Source organism: Brachycentrus maculatus, unplaced genomic scaffold, assembly GCF_059751285.1.
Source record: "Brachycentrus maculatus isolate JH-2025_06_01 unplaced genomic scaffold, ASM5975128v1 h1tg000017l, whole genome shotgun sequence".
Lineage (NCBI taxonomy): Eukaryota > Metazoa > Arthropoda > Insecta > Trichoptera > Brachycentridae > Brachycentrus > Brachycentrus maculatus.
The window spans coordinates 1,751,237-1,767,500 of record NW_028280771.1 but is presented as its reverse complement, the minus strand read 5'-3'; the positions used below and the strand labels follow the sequence as shown (position 1 = coordinate 1,767,500).

Sequence of the window (16,264 nt, the reverse complement as noted above, 5' to 3'; positions counted from 1 at the left end):
AAATATTACAGTAAAAATATGTATTTTGAATTAAATGAGAATTCTTCTTTTAATCCTTATCCGAACGTAATGGTGCATAGGACACTGAGTCGAATTGACGCAGTTAATTACGTGAATGCTAGGTGAACAATACTACGCCAAGGGACCAGTCCAGGGTGATTTTAAATAAATATTACAGTAATTTTTTATTTATTTCATAAGAATTTAACCCAAGCCAATCGCTCTAATAACTAGTTACTTACACTTCTTACTTAGGCGAAACTATATAAAATAAGCAATAAATTCAGAAGCATTTAATAATCATATTCAAAAGCAAAATATATTTATTTAGACTCCCCTGGGAATCGAATTCCGGATTAAGTGCACGGCAGCTAAACAAATTTAACTAGACTAGTATTTTTACATTTATAACCTCGAAATGTTCATAGTTTTTCGCTCATTATAACGTCAATTTTCGAAACGAAAAATAGCCACTTTATTTTTTATCACCCTGTTTATATTTGACGATATTTTTCTCCGAATATGTTTGGCAATGAAAGTGAAACATGTGCGATTTTAAGCAAAACGGCCATTTTCATCTGCTCGCAAATAATTGCTCGAATTTCGAATAATTCTACATAAAATAAGTATTAAATTCTGGCTGGTTCACTCTGCGCCACGAATCAGTTTGATTCGCACAGATAATCATAAATAATATATATTGTTAATTATGCAAAACTCTAAAAAAGATTCAGTACGGCTGTCCAAACTTAAAACACAGTAAGGGACAATTTTTTAATAGTATCTTTTTTGGCACTTTTGGACTAAGTAGATTCTACTTAGCCCAAAATGCAAAAAAAAACATACTACAAAAAATGTCCCTTACTGTGTTTTAAGTTTGGACAGCCGAGTAAGTACGAGTATTTTAAAAACGGTGGGCCATTGTTTCCACATATTTTTATTTTTGTTTTAATTTGAATTTTTCAGCTTTTTTTTCTTACCCTTATCCGTAAATTATAATACGAGAATTTACTTATAACCCTTATTCACACCTAATGATGCATAGGGCACTGCATCAAATTAACGCAGTGCTATCTTGATCATTACTTACATGAAGGCAAGGTGATCAATCCTGCGCTTCAGTGACCAGTTCAGGGTAGTATTAAATAAATATTAAAGTGTAAAGTCACCAATATTTATATTCACCCCCCCCCCCTGGGAATTTATTTACACTACGTTGTTAACGTTTTAAGTATAATTTTTATTTGATGGACCGAAAACCTCAAGAATTTAGTAAAATCAAGTTGTTAAATGCATTTATTCACTTTTATCATGAAATATATTCATCTTCAAACCATTATCCGCACCCCAATGGTGCATAGGGCACTGCATCGTATTGACACAGTGTTATCTTGATCGTTACTTACATGAAGGCAAGGTGATTGGTTACTCTTGCACTTCAGGGATCAGTCCAGGGTAATATTAAATAAATATAAGAGTATAAAATCTCATATATATTTTTCCTCCCCCCTCTCTGAAAATCGAACTCGGGACCTCCAGAACGCTAGCAGAGCGTGCTGACCATTACGCTACGGAGGCGGATAAAATAAATAGGAATAGTTGTATTCCAAAAATCAAACCATAAATTATTTTAAATAAGTAAACAAAGTAGGTACCTACGGAAAAATAATGTTAAATTGTGTAAAATCAATCACTTATATACAAATCAATCACATGATTTCCGCATTTTCTGCAGATCCGAGTTTATTTGTCGTGGGTTCGCATAATTATATGCATTAGTATATGTTTTAAACGCTTAATTAATCTATTGTTTTTAAAAATACAACATGACGAAAGGTTGCATAAACAAATATGATGTATGCGAGTACCTACTCAACTAATTAATTTTGTTTCTAAGTGGTTACGTAATGACGCATTCGTTGGCTGTAAAAAAGAAACATTTGTTACCGCCAAATTCAAATATTGTGGAACAATTCAAAATCAAATTACAAAATGGCCGGTTAGGTTGGTAGCATTGCCGAATCACTCTCTTTGGCAACTTTAACCTTCATTTCCCGGTATTGTGTACCTTGTACACATTGCTTATAATAACCATCAATATCTCTATAAATGTAAGGATAATATATATCTATGATTTTAGGTATTCCTCCATAACATATTTACGCACTGATATATTGTAGATTAAAAAATGATATTGATAATAATCAGAATTTTTCGGGTACATCGGAGGTATTTTGTGAATATCGGAAACAAATTCGCGTATAAACAGCGCGTGAAGAGTGTGCGGGAACCACGACACTATATTAGCATCTCACTCTTGCATACTTGCAATGTGCAAGTATGAGGAGCTCAAAGCTCAATGTTCTCTAGCTAGCGGCTAGCGGGCTAGCGGCAGTACCTCTTGAGCTTCCGACAAGAGTGGACTTATGCTTGTTCCTTGAGCGTTGCCAGATGGTACGCCACAGCGCCTGCCTATGTGACTGTCTGTCTATGTATAGTCTAACTTTTAAAAAACTGATTTTTTCACTTCTAACTTTGAGGCAGTCAGTAAACTTGAACAAACAGAAAAAGCATTATTTTTTAAGTCAAAAGAGATAGATTTTACCCACTTTCTTCTATTTGACGATGAGAGCCGATGAGAGCCCCTTTTGATTCTAATAAATAAGTATTAAGGCCCAGTAATCATAAATACACATTAGTATTGATTGACAAAAAAACCTGGTATTACGGTTGATTATATTTGTCACTTCATCGTTTCGAGTATTACGTTTCAAAGTATCAAATTAATAGAACAGCTTTGGCAATAACCATTGTCGAATAACAGGCATGGTGAATAGATACTACGAGTATTAACGGTATATCGCTCGTGCTAAGTCTACTAATGTGTTTACACTTGCGGAACTCGCACAACAACAAAGATATTAAATATTCAAATTTGCACACATATTGCGTAATCCACTCACATGTCGCTCACTCCTTTCAACAACGTCTTAAATAAAAAAAAAATCATTAATTTTCAGTTGTGCGTGTTTTCGGAATGCCCAGAAAATGTACTATATCTCAGCAAAAGCGGCATATTTTTAACTAAATATTTACCCGCTACAGGGCAGAAAGTGTTGTTTTTGAATTTTGAAGAAAAGGTATTGCTTAATTATTTTTTAAAAATATATTTAATATTTTTCAAATGGAGAAAAAACATTCAGGTTTTACCTAAAGACATCTGTTGCACAGTAAAAAGTTCAGTAAGTGGCTTGATATTTATATTTAATACATTTTATTATATTCTTAAATTTAAAAAAACGGTCTCCTGAAAAATCAATTTTTTTATACATGACGTTGTTGAAAGGAGTGAGCGATGTATGTTAAAAGTAGACATGCCTAGCAAATTAATTAAATTATAATATTTTTGTAACTATACAAATAAATAAAACATGAAACATGTCACCTTACAAGGGCCCAGAGCAGCCGTGTACTAAGCCTTGGGAATAGGTGTCTGCCAAGAATTTTATGCGTGCGGCGGTTTGACTTTGTGATGAATGAAGAGATAAGGCGTAGGTTGCAGCAAATGTTGGTCATAACTGTTTTCAAGAAAAGGCGAAAAAAAAATCAGTTGGCTTGGCCATGTACTCCGCATGCCTCCCGAGAGCCTTAATCAAGCTTGCCTCTGATATATTACGAAGAATCGAAACCCATTGAAAATTGAAAAGAAAATATTTCGGCACCAAAAATATTGTAAAAAATAAGATTCCAGCTTTATTCACTTTTATAAAATTCTTATTAATAAAAGTGGAAAAACGTATATGGTGTTTTTATTATATTAAATGCATATCCACCAAGAAATGTTCGTAAAAAAATTATATCTATCTGGGTGTAACTGTGTGGTCAAAAGACAAACTAACAGCGCTGGCATCTTATAGAACTACCAATGTATAAAACGTATCAAATACGTGTTTATTTCATTAGTGTTGGACAACCGCGAGTGTCCATTTCTTCGCACGTCCAGTTCACGGAATATTTTCCCTACATAAAAAGTAAATTTTATTACCCACATACGTTACCGGCGTTCACGTTATATGAATATTAATCGTTCGAAACTAATTTTATAAGCCAATCTACTCAATCTCGCACTGTCTTTAAGAAATCAGTAAGCACTTGCGAGTATCTCAAATATTTACGAAGTTTCCCTAAAGTAACAGGAATATGGAAATATATTTCCCATAAAGCCATGCAAAGGGTGCATAATAAAATGCGATAGAATTTGCATTGTCTGGTTATGCGGTATCCCTTCAAATATTCAGTCACCCCATGAAATGGGAAAACGTGACGTTGCGGTCATAAACCTACCTTCGTATTGATAAAAACCTTGGGGGCTGGTTTAAGTCATCGGATATTTAAGCTAAATTTTAACCTGCAACATTTTTAGTGTGTCCAAATACTTGTTCACAAAATCTGGATTATCCTCAATTATCTGGTCAAATTATAAGCTTAAATAATAAAAATTAAAATGGTATTTTCTGGCGTTTCTCGTGTGTGTGATTATTTATAATCCTGGATTCGGACCTCACATAATATAAGAGTTTCTGCTTAGTAAAAAGCTTCTTTACATCTCACCAATAGATGTCTCTAGTGAAGTTCTAGTGATTCAAGAACAAGGTTTCTAAATTGGTTCATATATATATAGAACTTCCACGAATTTGAGTAGTGTAATTTGAGTAGTCCATAATGGGTAGAATTGGTGAATGTTACACGTGTGTAAAGTGATCACTTAAACCAGCCTATGACGGTCGTCAGCCCCGTAAATGCCCAGACTTCCATATTCTTCTTCATCTTTGATGAAATTTCAAAAAATTATATAAATTTCAACCGTTCGTATTTATTACGCAAATTAGATTTTTATTTGACTTTAATCAATCATTAGCCTCGTTTTTATGCCATTTATTGTCGGGAAAATTCTGGAATACTTGATGTAGTGCTATATGCACCAATGGCTGCGGATAGATACAAAAAAGGGTAAAAAGTAAATCCTCAATAATATTGTATAAAACATTATAATATATAATTTTTTGACATCTCAACAAAGATGAAGAAGGATATGGAGGTCTGGGTATTTACGGGGCTTACGACCACCATAGGCTGGTTTAAATGATCACTTTATACACGTGTAACAATCATCAAATCTACCCATAATTGACAACCATACTACTCATATTCTTGTAAGTTCTATATATGATCCAATTTCGAAACATTGTTCTTGAATCACTAGAATTACAGTAGAGACATCAATCTATTGGTGAGATGGAAATAAGCTTTTTATTGAGCAGAAACTCTTTTAGTAGTATGTGAGGTGCGAATCCTGGATTATAATCACATACATGAGAAACGATAGAAAATATCCTTTTCATTTTATTATTTTAGCTTATGGTATGACCAGTCAATTTATTTGCAACATTCTGAGTGTGTCCAAATACTTGTTTACAAATCTGGATTATCTCCGATTATGGGAGTTATTTTTCATATTACTTTTTGACATGTTAAATAACTCCTATAATTAGGGATAATCCATGAATAATTTATGAACAAGCATTTGGACACACTCAAAATGCAAAATGTAAAGTGTAAATTAACTATTGTATGGTATCCCAACCCTGGGTATATTTATGTATTAGCGGTTGTTTGGTTGGGGGTCCCAGGATAATATAAGACCGCTCTGTTTGGGAGTGAATGTGTGTCTGTGAATACAGAGGGTTCTCAGACAGAATTTTCCGCATTGGAAGCTAATAAGAGAGGCTTTCGCAAGGTCAATACCCTATCCGAAGTAGACATGGACTATGGATTTTGCACATAAAAATATTTGTAGACAGAACTGGTAATAGTTTTGATATGAGAGTACTTGCATTGTACAGATACTAAAATGCATATTGATTTAAACGATTTGTTAAGGTAGACGCCGTGGCGTAGTAAGGTAGACGCTTGACAACGAAACCAGCGTAGGGGGCTCGATTCTCTCCAATTTCATTAAAAAATATATAAATCAATATATTTTAAATTATTGGTCTAGGTTCTACGTGTTGTGGTGTTCGATGTTCAAATCAAAACTTAGAGTAAATAATGTTAAAAATAAAATCTAATGTTTGTTTTTTTCACCATGGTCACCCTATGAGAGTTTAGCATTCTTAACTGGCGACAACTATATATATTGCTTTAAAAAATATAAAGTTTGAAATTTAATGTTATGTAATTTTAAACCACGGGAGACCGCCTAAAAAAATATCAAATTATGCAAGAGACACCTATTTGAATTTGTGGAAAAATAGATCATCAGGTTCGTTTGACTTTCTCTCTTGCTTATTTTTGAGAACGGAAATACACGGGACACAAATACTTATGCGGAAGTGAAAATAAATTTGAAAAACCCGACTGTGAATAAGTTACAGACGCCTATTCTCGTATTATAATTTTAACTCCGAAACGAATTAGGCATATTTTTGTAAGTATATAGCCATATTTTTTTAAAGGATGAAAATGAAGCATATAGTCATCAAAAAAATATGAAAGTAGACATCATTCGTCTGCATTAATGGAGACTAATACAGACGAATGTGTGTCAAAACTACGTATGATAGATATTTTATTTGTGAAATAAGGAATTAATGCAAGGCTGAGATAAGATAATTACTGATAAAATTAAGAAAGGAGTGCTGAGATTGTGGAATGATAGAATGAAGAAACAACGGTAAAACAAATATATAAGGCGAATGTATTTCTAAATAGATGCAGAGAAAGGCCAAAGAAATCTTGGCATGATCAAGTATTAAAAAAAACTTAAAAGTCGTTAGTTTAGGATTTGGAATAATCGGCGGGTATGTATGAGGCATGAGGAGATGCATGAATGTGGGAGAGGCGAAGATTGTTTGCAAAAGGATATTAGTATGGCATTATAATCTCTCTGCCTACCCTTGCGGAGAAGCGGCGTGATTGTTAGTTCGTTAATTATAAAATGTGCCCTCGGCACAGGAAAAACCAATGAGGACTCATTATTGTATTTTTTTATTGAAATTGATTAAAAAATATTTTATGTAATTTCTTTGATATTTTAGTTGTGTATAAATATCAAACCGTAACTATTACACTTTTGAACTGATGATGGAATGATTATTCCGAAACCGGCAGTCACGAAGTAGTGTTTTTAAAGCGGTATTACACGTGAACAATGAATGATAAGGTGAGTATTATATTACCATACCACAAAGTTAACAATGTTAATGTACAAAAATATACTTTTAATATACAAAAAAAGATATTGATTGAATTGAATAATTAATTGGAAAATAATTTTTTATGATTAAAAATAAATAAATAAAAATGATTGTACTTAGAGACGGTATTGTAAATAAATATCCATCTTTTCTTGAATGTTTTTCGCAGATACTTTGTGGTACATTTTATAAACTTTATAAAATTAAAGAACTTTGTTTTAACCACTTTTTTTATTATTAGAACACTTTAAATATGTACATATCTTCTGTCTATCTTCTGAAAATATGTTCAACTAATTGTATCTGATATATTATGGTATATGGTACTATATTGGGAACCATTACCACACCTGAAAACATCATCTGTGTAAACTGTGACTATAAAATAGACACATTTCTATTCATATTATAATTTTAGTATCTACTCACGCATTAAAATAAATAAAACTAGGGTGATCATTCATACTACAGTTGAAAAACAGATATTTTTTAATTGAAACTATTCATGATTTTTCAACGATCGATTTTATCGATATTTTTATTGCGTTAAATGTCTCATTCCGATCAATTACGTATTTAAGTGAGAATTTTATTGATTTCTTGAGCGACTGAAATCGTTGACGTTGTCTTTAAAAATTTCATTAAACAAAACGGGTAGCAAAAAGGGTACAGGTGGATTTATATTAATTTCAAATATAAGTATTTTAAATGAGGAATGGTCAGCACGCTCGGTTTCCATTCTGGAGGTCCCGGGTTCGATTCCCAGGGGGGGGTCAAATAAATATAAGTGTTTTTTTTTCACTCTAATATTTATTCAATATCACCCTGGACTGGTACCTGAAGCGGAGGGCTGATCACCTTTCCTTCATGTGTTGACGATCAAGATAACACTGCGTTTATATGTAGTGCCCTATGCACCACTGGGGTGCGGATAAGGGTTTGAAGAAGAAATGAGGACATGTATATTAATAATTTTAACAGCATTATTTACAAAGCTTAACTTTGAAAGGTTTTGTAAAGTCGGGTACACAAGAGTCTATTTTTTTAATACGTGTCTTTTTTCTTGGTTTACGATTTAACCGTAAACCAAGAAAAAAGTTCGTCAAACAAAGATTACGAGATTATCTTTTGACATTGGCAAATAAAGTTTATTGAACAATTTCAAAGAAACATCGCATGATTTCTTTTATTTCTTAGACTTTAATAAATCCAGTAATAATTCATAAAATATTATTGTTGACAAACACTCGTATTCATAATGACAATGACGCCCGACTATAAAACTCGAGTGATACAGTCATAATAAAAAGAATTTTAATTAGTTAATATTCTGTAAATACTATGACTAAAGTAATATTTCCTGAAAAATGATTCCCTATCAATAATTCTCGTATTTCTATCAAGACACAAAGTAGTGGATTGTTTGATGAATGACGTATATTTTTCTTCAGCAATTTTTGCGTATCGTCACTTTATAACAACAACAAAAAGATGCAGGCAGGCGCTCGACTGCGAAACTGGCGTCGCGGGTTCGATTCCCGCCATTTGCAACATGAATTCAAGAAAGATTTATTTTCAATTGGTCTGGGTGTCTGTGATTTGTTTTTAACATTTACCTTCCCTATCCTTACTATCCTACCTGCAGACAAGCATCAAAAATAAACGCTTTGCGGGTTATTCCTTTTAAAAAAAGGTTTTCAAACACGGTGTTTGAAAATGATACAAAATGCATCGAAATATGTGTCACAATAGATTTTAAGAAATAGTGGTATTTACCAAGTAAATCATTAAAAAAATAATTAAATGTAGAATTTGTCATACTGATAATATGTTATCAAACATTATTCTGACAAAATACACGTATGAATGAAAGTAAACAATTCCTGATAATAATATTCATGTCTTTATCTGTTGCATCAAACATACATACATACATAATGATGTATTATAATCAGATAATTAATATATTTTGAATATTGAAAGCATTAACTTTGTGGATCATATTGATATATTATTTCGACAAATAAAAATACTTTGTGCTCTGATCCACTCACATTTTTATTAACCAACTAGTTTCGGCAACAACCTGTTGCCCTCTTCAGGGTTTAATTTATTACTAGTAATAAATTAAACCCTTAAGAGGGCAACAGGTTGTTGCCGAAACTAGTTGGTTAATAAAAATGTGAGTGGATCAGAACGCAAAGTATTTTTATTTCTCGAAATAATAGATAATTAATATGTTAAATGATTCAATTACAAAAACCGTTCATAAACATAACTAGATTATAATTTATATTTGAAGCACTAACTTTGTGATTTTCCATGTTATAATTAAAATGTACCTAACTTGGTTTTAAAATCATTATAAATATTTTATTATAAATCAATTATAATGTCTACCGGTTTCGAAGCTAACCGCTTCTTTATCAAGACTGATTAATACTTTTATTAATCAGTCAGACATTATAATTAAGTTGTAATAAAATATTTAAAGTGATTTTAAAACAAAGTTTCATTTTAATTATATTATAAACTTGACTAGGTAATATATTTTTTTAACCATCTTGCCGCTTCCCCGTAGTAACTAATTGACTTATTATCACTTCGCTTCTCTGCAGGGGTATGCAGAGAGAATAAAACGCCACACCACTGTGTCTTTGCAAACATTCTTCGCCTCTTCCACGTTCATGCATCTCCTCATACATAACCCGCCGATTATTTCGACTTCTAACCTGACCGCTTTCAAGTGAAGCCGTAGTATTTTTATTTTGATTTTTTATATAAAAGAAAAACAATACATAATAAAAATAAACCATATCACCAACAAACATAAACAATAAATAATAATTGTAAGTCCCTCTCCAAGCACAAGAGTGTAGTCTCTTTATTGGAGAGAACTGCGTTATTAATTTTAAGATTTTAAAAGTAGAAATGACTAGAAAATTAATTAAATTATAAAAACTAGTTATAACCATATTAAATAATAAAAGTCGTAAATTTTACGAGTTTCTTAAATTCTAGGGCAGTGGTCCTTAACCGGTGCTCCCTTGAAAGTGCTCCGCGAAATTATGAAACCCAAAATTTCACATTAAATAATTTTCGCCCCAAAAAGTTTCACTCTAGTATTTATGTATTTTTTTTTAATTAATGTAAATTTTAACTAGTTTTAACAAAATGATCAGTTTTATTTTTAATATATATATATATCGTGGTAATATTTTCCTTCGTAAATTGGGTGTAAATAATATGTAAAGTGGGTGTATAATAATAAAATAAACAATGTGTTGCTTTGTAATTAAAGTTTATAATTAAAGTTTATTCTTAATTTATCTTTATAATATTTTTCTATCTATCTATCTGATTCTGACAGTTCAGAATATTATATTTTTTCTATCTGATGTCTTTTGTTTTATTCAGTGCGACGCATGCGATATCTGGTGGTAGAACTGTTTTATGTAGGTACTATTTGTAAGTACTTAATAAAATGTATAGGTAGGTACCTAGGTATTTTATTACATATATGCCCATATATTATGTTTAATAATATATGGGCTGCTCGACGTATGAGGAGCTGAAGAGTACTTCCGAAAATAGGCGAGAATGGCGAAAGAGATGTCATCTGTTGCTACAGACCAATCCGTAGGATTGAGACCAGTGACAGAGATTTTTAATAAAAGTTTTCTTTGTATATTCTTTGGATCTCAAGTTTTGGTATACCGCGAATTTTCCTTATGATCAAAAGTGCTCCCTGACTTCAAAAAGTTCAGAGCCACTGATCTAGGGTAACTCTTTTTTTGTAATAATAAATAATAAAAAAAACTTGTAAAAATAAATAAATAATTTGACATACCTAATATCGGCAGCTTACAGCAGGTCGTTAGCAACTCGCCACCTTGATGTGTCTGTAAAAATAATTATATTTATTTTTAATGCCATTATTAATTCGTCGTTGCGATACTATGCGCCGCATATCCGCTAGGAAATTTCACTCAAACTTTTATAACGGATACCCGCATTTATCAACGGTAGATAACAATTAATTTATGTCAATGCAATCATCGGTATACTTTTATAACACCTTGACCAGAATAGGTAGCTTTTATTAAATTTTACACACATCGTTTGCAAAATAGGTAGAGTAAAATAAACAACTGTGTTTCTCATGAGTTATAAATATTTTGATTTAATATATATATATATATATATATATATATATATATATATATATATATATATATATATATATATATATATATATATATATATATATATATATATATATATATTATATATATATATACATATATATATATATTTATATATATATATATATATATATATATATATATATATATATATATATATATATATATATATATAATATATATATATATATATATATATATATATATATATATATATATATATATATATATATATATATATATATATCGTAGTCCACCAGGAGAAAGTGACCAACTAACAAAACGTAAAATGTTCAGGAGGGCCATTCAAGTCACTTTTGCTTGGCAAGAAAATAAACATTAATGCAGATAGTCATTTTTAACAATATATTATACTTCCAAGTTTTAATCAAAATTAAGCTAGTATCATATCAAATAGTCGATGTTTTTGGAAAAAATGTACTTGGTCACTTTCACCTGTATGACTACGATATATATATATATATATATATACAACATTTTGAGTGTGTCCAAATACTTGTTATTTCCAATTATAGGAGTATATTCATATTATTTTTCATATTATTTTTTGACGTCTCACATACTAATAAAAGTGTTTCTGCTCAATAAAAGCTTCTTTTCATCTCAACAAAATATGTCTCTAGAGAAGTTCTAGTGATTCAAGAACAACGTTCCGATGTTGGATCATATTCCATGAATTTGAGTTGTGTGGTTGTCAACCATGGGTAGAATTGTTGAATGCTGCATTTTGATCCGCGCGTATTTTTATGTTTTATTAATTTTATTTTATTTAATTTAACCAGACTGAGATACAAGAACGCGTGTCCAAATACGTCTAGTAGGGAATAAAATGTCTGCCCTGTTCAACAACTTAATTGATAAAATAAAAGAAAAAACACTGGTCTTTGCTGTCTAGTTTATTGTCGTCTTCCTCAATGCTATGGCTAATTGCGCACAAAGAAAGCGGTAAACGTTGCAACCAATTAAATAATGACAAGTAATTGCAGAACAAAACATGTTGTGGCTTTCGCATTTTAATTAAAGATGGTACAGTGATGCCTCGCATAACGAATGACTCGAATAACAAACACTTTATGTTCGTTCATTACTCTACTCAGAACGAATTACATACGTACCTTATATGAGGTATCACTGCACCTACCAGTATACGCAATTTTTCCATGAGAATTTTGTAAAAACATTTAAAGATGCCTATGTGTGTACCTACGCACATCTTATACCATAAAGATAATACTTATTTGCTTCATCTAAATATTTGTCACATTTTAAATTTATCTGCATAGTGATAAGTGAAATTGTTTCTATTTTAAAATGGTCTCATTAGATTGGATGTGAAAGAATTACGCATTTAAAAACGTAAAAAAATACATGGACATGATATGAATAGTAAAACATGAAATGTTTTTTATAATATTTACAATTTATATATTTTTACCCAAAATTCTAATTCCTTGAAATGTAAATACGTAAGTTCATTTAAACATTAATGAGAATTCATTAATTTTTTCTCGTTTCATGTTTTCTCATCTACGTTTTTGTGTATTTAATTTTTTAAAATTTTAATTACATTTTTTCTCACTATCCATCTTAATTTTATATTCTAAAGTTAAATTACATTTAATTTAATGTGATATTATTTACATGTTCATTACAGTGGAACCTCTCATAACGAGGATACTTCGATCCTGAATCTTACTCGTTATGTGAAGCATTCGTAAAGCGAAACAATTTTTCCCATATAAATTAATGTTACTGGCCTTCTTTTTAATGACAATATTAAAAATTCAATTTTATTTTTCTATTTTGTTTGCGAAAAATAATTATTATTAAAAAAAATCCAATGTTAAGGGTTTTCCGTTATAAATTTAACTCCACTATTACTTTTTATAATGATGCTAAATACTTAGAAACATGTCGCTCACTCCTTTCAAGAACGTCATAAACAAAAATCGTCAATTTTCAGTTATGCGTGTTTTCGGAATGCCCAGAAAATGTTCTATATCCCAGCAAAAGAGTAATTTTAAACTTAATATTTACCCGCTATGGGGCAAAAAGTATTGTTTTTGCATTTTGAAAAAAAGGTATAGCTTAGTTATTTTTTTTAATATGCTAAATATTTTTCAAATGGAGAAAAAACCCTTCAGGTTTTACCTAAAAAGATCTGTTGCACAGTAAAAAGTTCAATAATTGGCTTGATATTTATTTTTAATACATTGTATTATATTTTTAAACTTTGTAAACGTTCTGCTGAAAAATCAAGTTTTCTGATTTATGACGTTTTTGAAAGGAGTGAGCGATGTGTCACAATACATTTTAGAAAAAGTGGTATTTACCAAGTGAAATTCAAATTGAATTATATTGTGAATACCGACTTCATTAATGTAAGTTTAAAATGTTTTCCAGGTTTTATTTCGTGTTTTATTTTTTCCCTTCAATTTGTATAGCGTTTCCACGTGTCACCAAGGTGAACCTCCTAAATATCCCACTATTTCACCCAACATCTGTCTGAAATAAGGGAAAGTTCCCCAACTGCCTGCCTTATTCCGATAACAGCCCAAGACGAAAAAATCATATCAGATTTAGTGTTATCTTATTTAGAAAATTTGACAAGAAGAATAAGACAAATAAATTAAGTATGTGACAAATCCTGACTGACACTTATTTATTTATTTAAACATATTACATATAAAAGTCACATATCGCTCACTCCTTTCAAGAACGTCATAAATCAAAAAACTTGATTTTTCAGGAGAACGTTTTTAAAGTTTAAAAATACAATACAATGTATTAAAAATAAACATCAAGCCACTTATTGAACTTTTTATTGTGCAAAATATCTTTAAGGTAAAACCTGAAGGTTTTATCTCCATTTGAAAAATATTTAGTATGTTTAAAAAAAATAATTAAACAATACCTTTTCTCTCAAATGCAAAAACAACACTTTCTGCCCTGTAGCGGGTAAATATTAAGTTGAAAATTTGCCTCTTTTGCTGGGATATAGTACATTTTCTGGGCATTCCGAAAACATGCACAACTGAAAATTGTCAATTTTTGATTTATGACGTTCTTGAAAGGAGTGAGCGATATGTATATAATATTCCTGATGAGTAATTTCCATTACTCATTTTGGGACATGGGATTAAGGTTAACAAGACTGAAACACAAATAAGAAAACAGAGGGCAAAATATAAATACATATAAAGCAATAAAAGGTACAGTAAATAGGCAGCATGTTTAAAGGAAAAAAGAGAAAATATAACTAATAACTAACACAAATATCTTTCCAAAAAAATATTTTTTTAAGTTCATTAATTTTTGATCCCTGATTGGGTTCTGTTTTATATATTTCAGGCAACCGGTTATTTTGGGTATAGGCAATATATTGTAAGATAGAATCTACTGTATTTTTTTAAGGGACCAACCTTATTCATTTAATAAATAACCTAAAAATTAAAAATGGTATAAATCCTTGTACATAATAAAGGCGAGGAGAATTTTTTAAGGCAAAGTAATAAATATTATAAAAAAAATACCCTGCAGAATCTGAAAATTTTCATCTAAAATTAAATTAACGGTCATAGCCAATATGCTGACAATTTGTCTACTTTTAAGGTAAAAATTTATCCCTAGGTGTCAGAATAGTGCAGTGAAAGTGTTGGTACATCGGTAGATTGCTGGTCGTATGTACTTGCTAAGGATTCTGTAGCTACATCCGTATTCTGTAGGGAGGGTTGAAAGTTAGGGGTGAGTTGGGAGAGGGAACGATCGAAGGAGCCGTCTCGATATTGCACATGCGCACTACACCCAAGGACCACGTGGTGGAGTGGATGACTAGACGGATATCTCATCGGTCTTCTGTATGCTCAGCCGAAATTCGCTTCCGGTATTATACTCATCAGCAAATCAACGCTGTTAAGGCGGGATAATGAATAGCCAATTAAATTAGACATTTTTTTCAGAATACATTTTGAAAAATATTTTTATCGTTCTTTTTGAACTCCTAACCTTTCAAAAACTGTTTTTTTTCAAAACCATATATTTTTACTAAGAAAAACCTTTTATAATAAAAACGGTGTTTTAAGCAAAAAATACAATTATGTTAAATTTTACCTGGGTTTAAAGCTTAAAACGTCGTTTTATATTAAAAAATAAGTTTAATTAAAAAAATATATTTGAATGGTTTTGCAACATTTTGAGTGTGTCCAAATACCTGTTCACAAAATCTGGATTATCTCCAATTACAGGAGTTATTTTCATATTATTTTTTGACATCTCATCAAAGATGAAGAAGAATATGGAAGTCTGGGCATTTACGGGGCTGACGACCGTCATAGGCTGGTTTAAGTGATCACTTTACACACGTGTAACATTCACCAATTCTACCCATTATTGACAACCACACTACTCAAATTCTTGGAAGTGTAATGTGGAAGTGGAAATATGAATGGTTTTGAAAAGAAAAGAGTTATTGAAAGATAGGAGAAAATACAAGGGCCTAAAAATAGGCATAGAATTGCCAAGATCAACCATTTTTAAAAATTTCTAATCTAATGTCGTCTGCCTTCATGGTGTAATGGTTAGTACATTTAGCTACAGTACTGGAGGCCTCGGTTTCGATTCCCAGGGCAGTCAAAAAGACTTTTCATGATTTTTTAAAAAAATATTACCCTGGAGCACAGGAGTAATTGCCATGTCTTCATACCAGGGTTTTTCCATATAGAGCTTTTCAAGCATCCTAAGATGACTACAAAATAGACTTTAATGGTTCATAGTCTAATATGC

General features: G+C 31.0%; 1 protein-coding gene across 1 annotated transcript in view; it reads right to left on the bottom strand.

Moving 5' to 3' along the window:
* Positions 1-16,264, bottom strand: part of LOC148313187 (uncharacterized) — a 116,878-nt gene that overhangs the window by 78,867 nt on the left and 21,747 nt on the right. Inside the window, exon 2 of the mRNA XM_088266497.1 lies at positions 11,107-11,158. The gene's annotated coding sequence lies outside the window, so the exon portion shown is untranslated. The remainder of the gene's footprint in view (positions 1-11,106; positions 11,159-16,264) is intronic.